General features: G+C 43.1%; 3 pseudogenes; 1 reads left to right on the plus strand and 2 right to left on the minus strand.

Annotated features, from left to right (window-relative positions):
* Window positions 1–1,542: 1,542 nt before the first annotated feature.
* LOC134930856 (5S ribosomal RNA) lies at window positions 1,543–1,661 on the minus strand (annotated as a pseudogene).
* A 1,761-nt stretch (window positions 1,662–3,422) lies between these two features.
* On the plus strand, window positions 3,423–3,541 carry LOC134930867 (5S ribosomal RNA; annotated as a pseudogene).
* Window positions 3,542–12,967: 9,426 nt separating this feature from the next.
* On the minus strand, window positions 12,968–13,072 carry LOC134931295 (U5 spliceosomal RNA; annotated as a pseudogene).
* Window positions 13,073–13,337: the final 265 nt, after the last annotated feature.

Below are 13,337 nucleotides of genomic sequence, written 5' to 3' on the forward strand. Positions count from 1 at the left end.
TTCAATTACCTGTCTATAATAACCATCTCCTGTTAGATTGCTCCAATATCTGTTTGTTACCATGCCCGATTATGCTGCATATTTCTATTTTATCAGTAGTACATTACACTGACTATATTTAATATTTGGCTAAACTTCTTCAATTCCTTCATAATTTTTATAAGAATATATCACCACCACTTTTTACATACACTCAATACTGAGTGTACTTACTTCATACTTCCCATATCCTAACCCGCTTCCGGCCATGTGGAACGCATGGCCGGACTTTTGGTGTTTGGGTGGAACGCATCGCGGATCTAGTTCACTTCCGGTCGAGCGTATCCACACCATACTACATCGTGGAACGCAATTCCGGCCGTGTGGAACGCACGGCCGGACTTCCGGCTTAGGTGGAACGCAACGCGGACCGTGGCCACTTCCGGTCCAGCGTATTTACTTATTTCACTGTTAAAATATGCCTTTCTCCTCAAAGTTTTTACTTTTATAACCCTATCTATAAGTTAAGTTTAACCAGCATTGATCTATTAACATACAAATTACAATTAATACCCAATTTATATACATTTTTTATTTTTAACCATCATGCATTGCAAAACCTCTATTTCCTGTCCCATAGGTTAAATAGTCCTCTTCCACACTCAGCACACACACCTTGAAAAAGACCTTTATGGTTGAAACGGCGTTGGTGCATGCTGAGAGTGGATTTTCTCTTTTTTATAATCCTAACAAGTTTGACTGTCTTAAGGTACATTGGGGGTTTCTCTTACAGAGGGGATTCCGGACTACCCTCATGTATTGGAGTTTTTTAACATCTTCTCCCGATACCCCCGTTGCCACCCCACGAACAAGGTTAAACCTTATTCGCTTGTTTTATTTATTTTATTGGCTTTTGTCAAATAAAAAAATTTTTTTAATTTAAATTGACCTCGTTGGACCATTCTTAAAGATACCTTTACATGTGGAGAACACCGACCAAACATGTGAGTGAGGTAATACGGGTGGTTTTGCAAAGAGGCAAAAGAAAAGAGCTGTTTGATATGTCTCTCTGGGGCACACTTTTTAAATTGATTGAATGACAAGGTTATGTAACGATGGAGTGTATATAAAGCATTAAAACGTAACTTTTATTTAGTTCTACAGACGAAAAAGTTTAATTAATTATATGAAAAAAAACCTTGCTGTGTGAAACAGCAAAGTAGGTTAAAACAAGTATTAAATAGCATATAAAGAAGATGATATAGTAATGATATGTCACTCGCCTATTGAAAATAGGTGACAGAAAATTTGTCTGTACACCCTCTGGATTCTAGGCGAGTATTATTGTTAGACATATGTCCACTGCGAAAATGAATGTTCTTGTTATCTCTATGAGTTTATGATTGAAAATACGCATGTATATTTCATATAAGAGACACAAGAAGGAGAAACCGGCTTTTTAATTACCAGGACTCCTTTTGAAATGATCAACTGTACTGCGTGTTCTGCAGTATTAACTGACAAGTAGGTTCTGCTGGTCAATGAAAGGTATGTACCTTGAAAGGACTACAGTACCCAGTATTCCCAGAGGGTCACCCTTTCTGGTACTGACCGGGCCCAATGCTGCTTGGCTTCCAAGATCAGACGAGATCGGGCAGATCCAGCATGGTATGACTGTAGAAGATGTGGTAAATACCTCTCAGCATGGAGAATGGCTGATATTTGAGGCAAAATACAATTCCATAAAAAATTATTATTGAATTGACAGTCGCCAATTGATATTGGCCAATTGATGGCCCAAGGAGGACCAAGATGTGGAGGGATTATTCACTGACGAAATCCTCCACGTTATGATTATAGTAGAAGGCACATGCAGGAGTTGCCTCAAGCTAATTAAATGAGGCAATTGAAATGCTGATATGACAGGAGTTAATTGATTTGATAGAATGCTAATAAACAATCATATGGAATAAACAATCATGCGGGATATCATACGCTGAATCTTATATCAGGATTGACAGGAGCTGTCTAGGCAGTACCCTGTTTCATTATAACAAAATGTGGTTGTGTATAAAGAGTTTCCACAGAGTTGCTAGATATGAAATGGATATTGCTTTTTGTAGCTTTGTCACAACACCCCTAATATGCACTGCTGAGGCTGCAGAGGCAGCTGACTGTTCATACATACATTGTTGCAAAAAAGGTGTCTGGGCAGCTCTGTGTCCAAATGAAGACAGATACAATTGTTTTAAACACACCACATAGGTTGCAAAAACCGGCTGCCTTCTAACACTGCAAGATGCAATTGGTTGTCACAGTGACACAATGCAAACAAATGTGTTTGTTTTATAATAAACCACATAGGCTGCAAGAAGCTGCAAGTTTCTATCAAATGATTGCCTCATTAATTTGTCACAATAACGGATTACTAAGAAAAGTGCAGAAACGCTGACTCTGGTCTCAACATAAAATGATCAAAATGATTGTCGCAATTAGTCACAATAACCAATTTCTCAGCAATTGGTTATTGTGACTAATTGCGACAATCATTTTGATCATTTGTTAAAAATAATTGGTTACTTTAAGCAACATAACTGTAATCAGCTGTCTTTACATTGTTTTGTGCTGATTCTAAATCTGAAGCTCTCAAAAGATTTTATGTTGAGACCAGAGTCAGCGTTTCTGCACTTTTCTTAGTAATCCGTTATTGTGACAAATTAATGAGGCAATCATTTGATAGAAACTTGCAGCTTCTTGCAGCCTATGTGGTTTATTATAAAACAAACACATTTGTTTGCATTATGTCACTGTGACAACCAATTGCATCTTGCAGTGTTAGAAGGCAGCCGGTTTTTGCAACCTATGTGGTGTGTTTAAAACAATTGTATCTGTCTTCATTTGGACACAGAGCTGCCCAGACACCTTTTTTGCAACAATGTATGTATGAACAGTCAGCTGCCTCTGCAGCCTCAGCAGTGCATATTAGGGGTGTTGTGACAAAGCTACAAAATGCAATATCCATTTCATATCTAGCAACTCTGTGGAAACTCTTTATACACAACCACATTTTGTTATAATGAAACAGGGTACTGCCTAGACAGCTCCTGTCAATCCTGATATAAGATTCAGCGTATGATATCCCGCATGATTGTTTATTCCATATGATTGTTTATTAGCATTCTATCAAATCAATTAACTCCTGTCATATCAGCATTTCAATTGCCTCATTTAATTAGCTTGAGGCGACTCCTGCATGTGCCTTCTACTATAATCATAACGTGGAGGATTTCGTCAGTGAATAATCCCTCCACATCTTGGTCCTCTTTGGGCCATCAATTGGCCAATATCAATTGGCGACTGTCAATTCAATAATAATTTTTTATGGAATTGTATTTTGCCTCAAATATCAGCCATTCTCCATGCTGAGAGGTATTTACCACATCTTCTACAGTCATACCATGCTGGATCTGCCCGATCTCGTCTGATCTTGGAAGCCAAGCAGCATTGGGCCCGGTCAGTACCAGAAAGGGTGACCCTCTGGGAATACTGGGTACTGTAGTCCTTTCAAGGTACATACCTTTCATTGACCAGCAGAACCTACTTGTCAGTTAATACTGCAGAACACGCAGTACAGTTGATCATTTCAAAAGGAGTCCTGGTAATTAAAAAGCCGGTTTCTCCTTCTTGTGTCTCTTATATGAAATATACATGCGTATTTTCAATCATAAACTCATAGAGATAACAAGAACTTTCATTTTCGCAGTGGACATATGTCTAACAATAATACTCGCCTAGAATCCAGAGGGTGTACAGACAAATTTTCTGTCACCTATTTTCAATAGGCGAGTGACATATCATTACTATATCGTCTTCTTTATATGCTATTTAATACTTGTTTTAACCTACTTTGCTGTTTCACACAGCAAGGTTTTTTTTCATATAATTCATTAAACTTTTTCGTCTGTAGAACTAAATAAAAGTTACGTTTTAATGCTTTATATACACTCCATCGTTACATAACCTTGTCATTCAATCAATTTAAAAAGTGTGCCCCAGAGAGACATATCAAACAGCTCTTTTCTTTTGCCTCTTTGCAAAACCACCCGTATTAGCTCTTTCTGCTAAAAATGTCCGGGAGCACCACCAACCGTTGTTCTGTCCTTAAAGCCTTTTGAGGCGAAATTGGCAGCTTTATGTTGGTTTAAACAGCAATTAGAAATTTCATTAGTATTATATATTTCTTATCAAATAATGTACAATCTGTTCCAGTGCAGATCTCAAAAAAACCCACCCAATATAATGTGAGTGAGGTACGCTGTACCTATATTTATCGACCAGATAAAGATACCTTTATATGCTTTTTCCTGTTTACCCTATGTGAGTTTTGGTACGTCCTAAACCCTGAGAAAATTGGTGGCGAGATTCTGTCCTTTCTGCTATCAAGTTCCCCATTCACCAGGGTCTCATTTTCTGGACACCATTTTAATAAGACATTTTCTACCAATTTACTACACATTGGTTCTCTTTCAATATTTTGTTTTACATATCGATTGAGGACTTTGACCGTAGACGGATGACCGATTGAGATCATTTTGAAGAATCCCCAAGTATTGTTGTAACTTCCTCCATTTATTTAATATATTCTATTTATTATATTTTTTATTTTTTGGTATTTCATGATGTCCATTGCCTCCGAACCTCTCTTTTGAAAACTTTGGGCGCCTTTGATCATACTCCCTCTCTCTTTATTGTATTGTATTTCTACCTGTATTTGGGCAGGTATAGGGGTGTGATTGGGCAGACCATTTTTAGTGCGCCAGAGTTCACTTTCTCTTTTGTTTGTACCACTGATTCCACCACTGTTCAGCTGTCTGGTCCCGTGTAGCTCCGCCCCTCCATTCCGTGTAGCTCCTCCCCTTCGTGACATCGTAGCTCCGCCCCCTTTTCTGGACCCGCACTGCACAGCACACAGCCCGCTGTCACAGGTGATTGGGGGGGGAGGACAGGCACAGCAGCCGGCAGCTAGTGGCCATCCTCACCTCCTATACTGTAAGGTAGGGTCTTGCACCTGACTGCTGCTGGCGCTGGGTATAAGGTAGCTCCCTGCAGCAGATGCAGTTGACTCCGCCCAGCTCTGTGACTCCGCCCAGCATTACGGGCACAGAGTCACAGACTAAGGCAAATATATAGGAGATATATATATATATTAGAGATGAGCGCCGGAAATTTTTCGGGTTTTGTGTTTTGGTTTTGGGTTCGGTTCCGCGGCCGTGTTTTGGGTTCGACCGCGTTTTGGCAAAACCTCACCGAATTTTTTTTGTCGGATTCGGGTGTGTTTTGGATTCGGGTGTTTTTTTCCAAAAAACCTAAAAAACAGCTTAAATCATAGAATTTGGCGGTCATTTTGATCACAAAGTATTATTAACCTCAAAAACCATAATTTGCACTCATTTTCAGTCTATTCTGAATACCTCACACCTCACAATATTATTTTTAGTCCTAAAATTTGCACCGAGGTCGCTGTGTGAGTAAGATAAGCGACCCTAGTGGCCGACACAAACACCGGGCCCATCTAGGAGTGGCACTGCAGTGTCACGCAGGATGGCCCTTCCAAAAAACCCTCCCCAAACAGCACATGACGCAAAGAAAAAAAGAGGCGCAATGAGGTAGCTGTGTGAGTAAGATTAGCGACCCTAGTGGCCGACACAAACACCGGGCCCATCTAGGAGTGGCACTGCAGTGTCACGCAGGATGTCCCTTCCAAAAAACCCTCCCCAAACAGCGCATGACGCAAAGAAAAAAAGAGGCGCAATGAGGTAGCTGTGTGAGTAAGATAAGCGACCCTAGTGGCCGACACAAACACCGGGCCCATCTAGGAGTGTCACTGCAGTGTCACGCAGGATGTCCCTTCCAAAAAACCCTCCCCAAACAGCACATGACGCAAAGAAAAAGAAAAGAAAAAAGAGGTGCAAGATGGAATTGTCCTTGGGCCCTCCCACCCACCCTTATGTTGTATAAACAAAACAGGACATGCACACTTTAACCAACCCATCATTTCAGTGACAGGGTCTGCCACACGACTGTGACTGATATGACGGGTTGGTTTGGACCCCCCCCAAAAAAGAAGCAATTAATCTCTCCTTGCACAAACTGGCTCTACAGAGGCAAGATGTCCACCTCATCATCACCCTCCGATATATCACCGTGTACATCCCCCTCCTCACAGATTATCAATTCGTCCCCACTGGAATCCACCATCTCAGCTCCCTGTGTACTTTGTGGAGGCAATTGCTGCTGGTCAATGTCTCCGCGGAGGAATTGATTATAATTCATTTTAATGAACATCATCTTCTCCACATTTTCTGGATGTAACCTCGTACGCCGATTGCTGACAAGGTGAGCGGCGGCACTAAACACTCTTTCGGAGTACACACTTGTGGGAGGGCAACTTAGGTAGAATAAAGCCAGTTTGTGCAAGGGCCTCCAAATTGCCTCTTTTTCCTGCCAGTATAAGTACGGACTGTGTGACGTGCCTACTTGGATGCGGTCACTCATATAATCCTCCACCATTCTATCAATGTTGAGAGAATCATATGCAGTGACAGTAGACGACATGTCCGTAATCGTTGTCAGGTCCTTCAGTCCGGACCAGATGTCAGCATCAGCAGTCGCTCCAGACTGCCCTGCATCACCGCCAGCGGGTGGGCTCGGAATTCTGAGCCTTTTCCTCGCACCCCCAGTTGCGGGAGAATGTGAAGGAGGAGATGTTGACAGGTCGCGTTCCGCTTGACTTGACAATTTTGTCACCAGCAGGTCTTTCAACCCCAGCAGACTTGTGTCTGCCGGAAAGAGAGATCCAAGGTAGGCTTTAAATCTAGGATCGAGCACGGTGGCCAAAATGTAGTGCTCTGATTTCAACAGATTGACCACCCGTGAATCCTTGTTAAGCGAATTAAGGGCTCCATCCACAAGTCCCACATGCCTAGCGGAATCGCTCCGTGTTAGCTCCTCCTTCAATGTCTCCAGCTTCTTCTGCAAAAGCCTGATGAGGGGAATGACCTGACTCAGGCTGGCAGTGTCTGAACTGACTTCACGTGTGGCAAGTTCAAAGGGCATCAGAACCTTGCACAACGTTGAAATCATTCTCCACTGCGCTTGAGACAGGTGCATTCCACCTACTATATCGTGCTCAATTGTATAGGCTTGAATGGCCTTTTGCTGCTCCTCCAACCTCTGAAGCATATAGAGGGTTGAATTCCACCTCGTTACCACTTCTTGCTTCAGATGATGGCAGGGCAGGTTCAGTAGTTTTTGGTGGTGCTCCAGTCTTCTGTACGTGGTGCCTGTACGCCGAAAGTGTCCCGCAATTCTTCTGGCCACCGACAGCATCTCTTGCACGCCCCTGTCGTTTTTTAAAAAATTCTGCACCACCAAATTCAAGGTATGTGCAAAACATGGGACGTGCTGGAATTTGCCCATATTTAATGCACACACAATATTGCTGGCGTTGTCCGATGCCACAAATCCCCAGGAGAGTCCAATTGGGGTAAGCCATTCCGCGATGATCTTCCTCAGTTGCCGTAAGAGGTTTTCAGCTGTGTGCGTATTCTGGAAAGCGGTGATACAAAGCGTAGCCTGCCTAGGAAAGAGTTGGCGTTTGCGAGATGCTGCTACTGGTGCCGCCGCTGCTGTTCTTGCGGCGGGAGTCCATACATCTACCCAGTGGGCTGTCACAGTCATATAGTCCTGACCCTGCCCTGCTCCACTTGTCCACATGTCCGTGGTTAAGTGGACATTGGGTACAACTGCATTTTTTAGGACACTGGTGAGTCTTTTTCTGACGTCCGTGTACATTCTCGGTATCGCCTGCCTAGAGAAGTGGAACCTAGATGGTATTTGGTAACGGGGGCACACTGCCTCAATAAATTGTCTAGTTCCCTGTGAACTAACGGCGGATACCGGACGCACGTCTAACACCAACATAGTTGTCAAGGCCTCAGTTATCCGCTTTGCAGCAGGATGACTGCTGTGATATTTCATCTTCCTCGCAAAGGACTGTTGAACAGTCAATTGCTTACTGGAAGTAGTACAAGTGGGCTTACGACTTCCCCTCTGGGATGACCATCGACTCCCAGCAGCAACAACAGCAGCGCCAGCAGCAGTAGGCGTTACACGCAAGGATGCATCGGAGGAATCCCAGGCAGGAGAGGACTCGTCATAATTGCCAGTGACATTGCCTGCAGGACTATTGGCATTCCTGGGGAAGGAGGAAATTGACACTGAGGGAGTTGGTGGGGTGGTTTGCGTGAGCTTGGTTACAAGAGGAAGGGATTTACTGGTCAGTGGACTGCTTCCGCTGTCACCCAAAGTTTTTGAACTTGTCACTGACTTATTATGAATGCGCTGCAGGTGACGTATAAGGGAGGATGTTCCGAGGTGGTTAACGTCCTTACCCCTACTTATTACAGCTTGACAAAGGGAACACACGGCTTGACACCTGTTGTCCGCATTTCTGGTGAAATACTTCCACACCGAAGAGCTGATTTTTTTGGTATTTTCACCAGGCATGTCAACGGCCATATTCCTACCACGGACAACAGGTGTCTCCCCGGGTGCCTGACTTAAACAAACCACCTCACCATCAGAATCCTCCTGGTCAATTTCCTCCCCAGCGCCAGCAACACCCATATCCTCCTCATCCTGGTGTACTTCAACACTGACATCTTCAATCTGACTATCAGGAACTGGACTGCGGGTGCTCCTTCCATCACTTGCAGGGGGCGTGCAAATGGTGGAAGGCGCATGCTCTTCACGTCCAGTGTTGGGAAGGTCAGGCATCGCAACCGACACAATTGGAGTCGGACTCTCCTTGTGGATTTGGGATTTCGAAGAACGCACAGTTCTTTGCGGTGCTACTGCTTTTGCCAGCTTTAGTCTTTTCATTTTTCTAGCGAGAGGCTGAGTGCTTCCATCCTCATGTGAAGCTGAACCACTAGCCATGAACATAGGCCAGGGCCTCAGCCGTTCCTTGCCACTCCGTGTGGTAAATGGCATATTGGCAAGTTTACGCTTCTCCTCCGACAATTTTATTTTAGGTTTTGGAGTCCTTTTTTTACTGATATTTGGTGTTTTGGATTTGACATGCTCTGTACTATGACATTGGGCATCGGCCTTGGCAGACGACGTTGCTGGCATTTCATCGTCTCGGCCATGACTAGTGGCAGCAGCTTCAGCACGAGGTGGAAGTGGATCTTGATCTTTCCCTAATTTTGGAACCTCAACATTTTTGTTCTCCATATTTTAATAGGCACAACTAAAAGGCACCTCAGGTAAACAATGGAGATGGATGGATTGGATACTAGTATACAATTATGGACGGGCTGCCGAGTGCCGACACAGAGGTAGCCACAGCCGTGAACTACCGCACTGTACTGTGTCTGCTGCTAATATATAGACTGGTTGATAAAGAGATAGTATACTCGTAACTAGTATGTATGTATAAAGAAAGAAAAAAAAACCACGGTTAGGTGGTATATACAATTATGGACGGGCTGCCGAGTGCCGACACAGAGGTAGCCACAGCCGTGAACTACCGCACTGTACTGTGTCTGCTGCTAATATAGACTGGTTGATAAAGAGATAGTATACTCGTAACTAGTATGACTATAAAGAAAGAAAAAAAAACCACGGTTAGGTGGTATATACAATTATGGACGGGCTGCCGAGTGCCGACACAGAGGTAGCCACAGCCGTGAACTACCGCACTGTACTGTGTCTGCTGCTAATATATAGACTGGTTGATAAAGAGATAGTATACTCGTAACTAGTATGTATGTATGTATAAAGAAAGAAAAAAAAACCACGGTTAGGTGGTATATACAATTATGGACGGGCTGCCGAGTGCCGACACAGAGGTAGCCACAGCCGTGAACTACCGCACTGTACTGTGTCTGCTGCTAATATAGACTGGTTGATAAAGAGATAGTATACTCGTAACTAGTATGTATGTATAAAGAAAGAAAAAAAAACCACGGTTAGGTGGTATATACAATTATGGACGGGCTGCCGAGTGCCGACACAGAGGTAGCCACAGCCGTGAACTACCGCACTGTACTGTGTCTGCTGCTAATATATAGACTGGTTGATAAAGAGATAGTATACTCGTAACTAGTATGTATGTATAAAGAAAGAAAAAAAAACCACGGTTAGGTGGTATATACAATTATGGACGGGCTGCCGAGTGCCGACACAGAGGTAGCCACAGCCGTGAACTACCGCACTGTACTGTGTCTGCTGCTAATATATAGACTGGTTGATAAAAAGAGATAGTATACTCGTAACTAGTATGTATGTATAAAGAAAGAAAAAAAAAAACACGGTTAGGTGGTATATACAATTATGGACGGGCTGCCGAGTGCCGACACAGAGGTAGCCACAGCCGTGAACCACCGCACTGTACTGTGTCTGCTGCTAATATAGACTGGTTGATAAAGAGATAGTATACTCGTAACTAGTATGTATGTATAAAGAAAGAAAAAAAAACCACGGTTAGGTGGTATATACAATTATGGACGGGCTGCCGAGTGCCGACACAGAGGTAGCCACAGCCGTGAACTACCGCACTGTACTGTGTCTGCTGCTAATATAGACTGGTTGATAAAGAGATAGTATACTCGTAACTAGTATGACTATAAAGAAAGAAAAAAAAACCACGGTTAGGTGGTATATACAATTATGGACGGGCTGCCGAGTGCCGACACAGAGGTAGCCACAGCCGTGAACTACCGCACTGTACTGTGTCTGCTGCTAATATAGACTGGTTGATAAAATAGGATTTTGGTACTTACCAGGTAAATCATTTTCTTTGAATCCATAGGGGGCACTGGAGTACTCTTGGGATATGGACGGGCGTAGCCGAACAAAGGCACTGAATATTCAAATTTAGGACTCTCCCCCCCTCCATATCCCCAAGTACCTCAGTGTACTTTGCCAGTGTTTTTTACTGAGCGAACAGGATATAAAGAGGTTGACAATGGAGAATCCCTATAACATAACGGACAACAACAATGTTGACCCATAACCATATTGTCAACTAAACAGTTGATACCATAACCGATAGCCCTTTATAATTTGAACCCATCGGTGAAAATGTGTTACCATAAGCTCCTCTGAGCTTAATATCAATTAAGTAAAATTTGTTACCCTAAGCTCCCTTGAGCTTAAAACAACCCAGGTAAAACTGCTCTGGGTGGGCGTCCAGTGCCCCCTATGGATTCAAAGAAAAGGATTTACCTGGTAAGTACCAAAATCCTATTTTCTTTATCATCCACTAGGGGTCACTGGAGTACTCTTGGGACGTACCAAAGCTTCCCTCGTGGGCGGGAGAGCTGTTTGATACTTGTAACAGTAGGCAGCCAAAGCTAGATGCTGATGGCTTCACCATTCATATGTAAAAGTGCACAAACGTGGTGCACTGAAGGCTATGTAGCCGCGTCGTAGACGCTCCACGACCCGCTGGGTCTGACATTCCCACAGAACCTGTGGGATGAACTATCACTGACGTAGGCGATTGTAACTTAGCCGTAACGTAAGCCTGACTTGTAGTCATTATTATTATCCAACTGGATAATGTCTGCTGAGAAACTGGCTAACCCCAGTTTGCAATATCATATAGAACAAACAACGTATTCATATCACGTACTGTAGTCGTTTGGTACATATATAAACGCGTAACGCTTGTACCACATTCAGAATTTTAGAATGTGCTGTCCCCACAGGAACCACTATTGGTATATTGATGTGAAGAATACGAAAGCGGTTTTCGTCCGAAGATCTGCTTTGTCATGAGAAACGCAAATACGGTGGCTTGGAATACAAGGCACCCAAATATGAAAACAAAATCCTTGCCGAAGCACCCTTGCCGAAACCAAGGCTAGAAGAAAAATGTTTTCCAAAGTGAGAACTTAATCCCCATTTGTTGAAAGGGTTCCAAAATATGAAACTGTAAGAAAATCTGAACCCAACCTGAAATCGCCTGGCGCTGTAGGTGGGATAACTAGAGTCTGAACTTTGGTGACACCTTGTAGAAAGATGTTTACAGACGCAACTAGAGGCAAACGCTTTGAAAATAAGTTTACCACACAGATACCTGCACTCTTAGTGCAGATGAACGCAGTTTTCCATCCCATCCCGTTTAACAGAATACGGGTAACTTGAAGGATGATGTTGGAAACTTCCGAAGTTTACAACTTATGTAAGCACACGAAAATTTTTAAAATTTTTAATAATGAGCTGCCTTAAGCGGCTTACTATTTCGTAACATGGTTGGTATAACCGATACTGTAATGCTCTATTTTTTTAAGAGGGCGGTCTGAACCCTCACCCCGTCAACCGCAGCTGCGGTACATAGATAATAGGTACCTAGGTAACTATGGGTAAAAGAACGTTCCCTGATGTAACAGGTTGGACGTATTATGAGCGGGCCAAGATCGTGTGCAAGTATACCTTGAAAATTCGAGAAGCAAACTTCTCTGAAACCCATGAGATACCACCAGTATGACTGTGACGAACTGTCTTCTGATCCGTTTTGGCAACGAAGAAAGAAGCGGAAAATGGTGGAGCCAAATACACGATGCTGAATAACCCCATGAATGTGATGTACACATACTGAGCTTTTGTAATTGTGGCGAGATGCCCTCATGTATACTTGAGGGTAACCCCCTTCTGTGGACTTACATCTGAAACACCTGTGGATTTAATGTCCAGTTTTTAAGATCCAAACCCTGACGGGTGAGATCGTCTGTCTAACAGATGTCCACTCACGGATTGATCTTTTGACATTTTCACATAATAGCGTTCTGAGCCATTGAAGATTTGAGTTACCTACCGCCTTGCCATGCGGCTTATTGGTTCTCACTGTTGAGTATGCAACTGCCGTTGCTTTGTTTGACTGCTTAAGTGCAGCGTGAGCCAGGCATGAAAAAAAAAAAAAAAAAAAAAATTAAATTACATGAAACTCACGGTTGTTCCTCTCCACGGAAATCTTTAGTAAAAAGTGAAAGATTTATTCGTTCTGAAGAGAAAACCAGAGTCTATCCTTGGTCAGACTGAAAGCGAATTATTTATTGCATTGTAAAATGTTCTAGGACATTTATCTCTTGCATTGTAAAATGCACAGAGTTCTAGTACATTTATCGACAGCAATCTGTCGTGTTTTAGAACCTTTGCGTTGATTTTAACTACAAATCCTGACTCTCTGTGACTGTCGTCTAGAGTATACGCACCCTTGTCCCTCTGTGGGACAAGCGAGTGAAGGGTGGCGAACTAAATTGAAAACACATCTTATTCTTAATAAGTAA

This window comes from Pseudophryne corroboree, chromosome 5, assembly GCF_028390025.1.
Source record: "Pseudophryne corroboree isolate aPseCor3 chromosome 5, aPseCor3.hap2, whole genome shotgun sequence".
NCBI lineage: Eukaryota > Metazoa > Chordata > Amphibia > Anura > Myobatrachidae > Pseudophryne > Pseudophryne corroboree.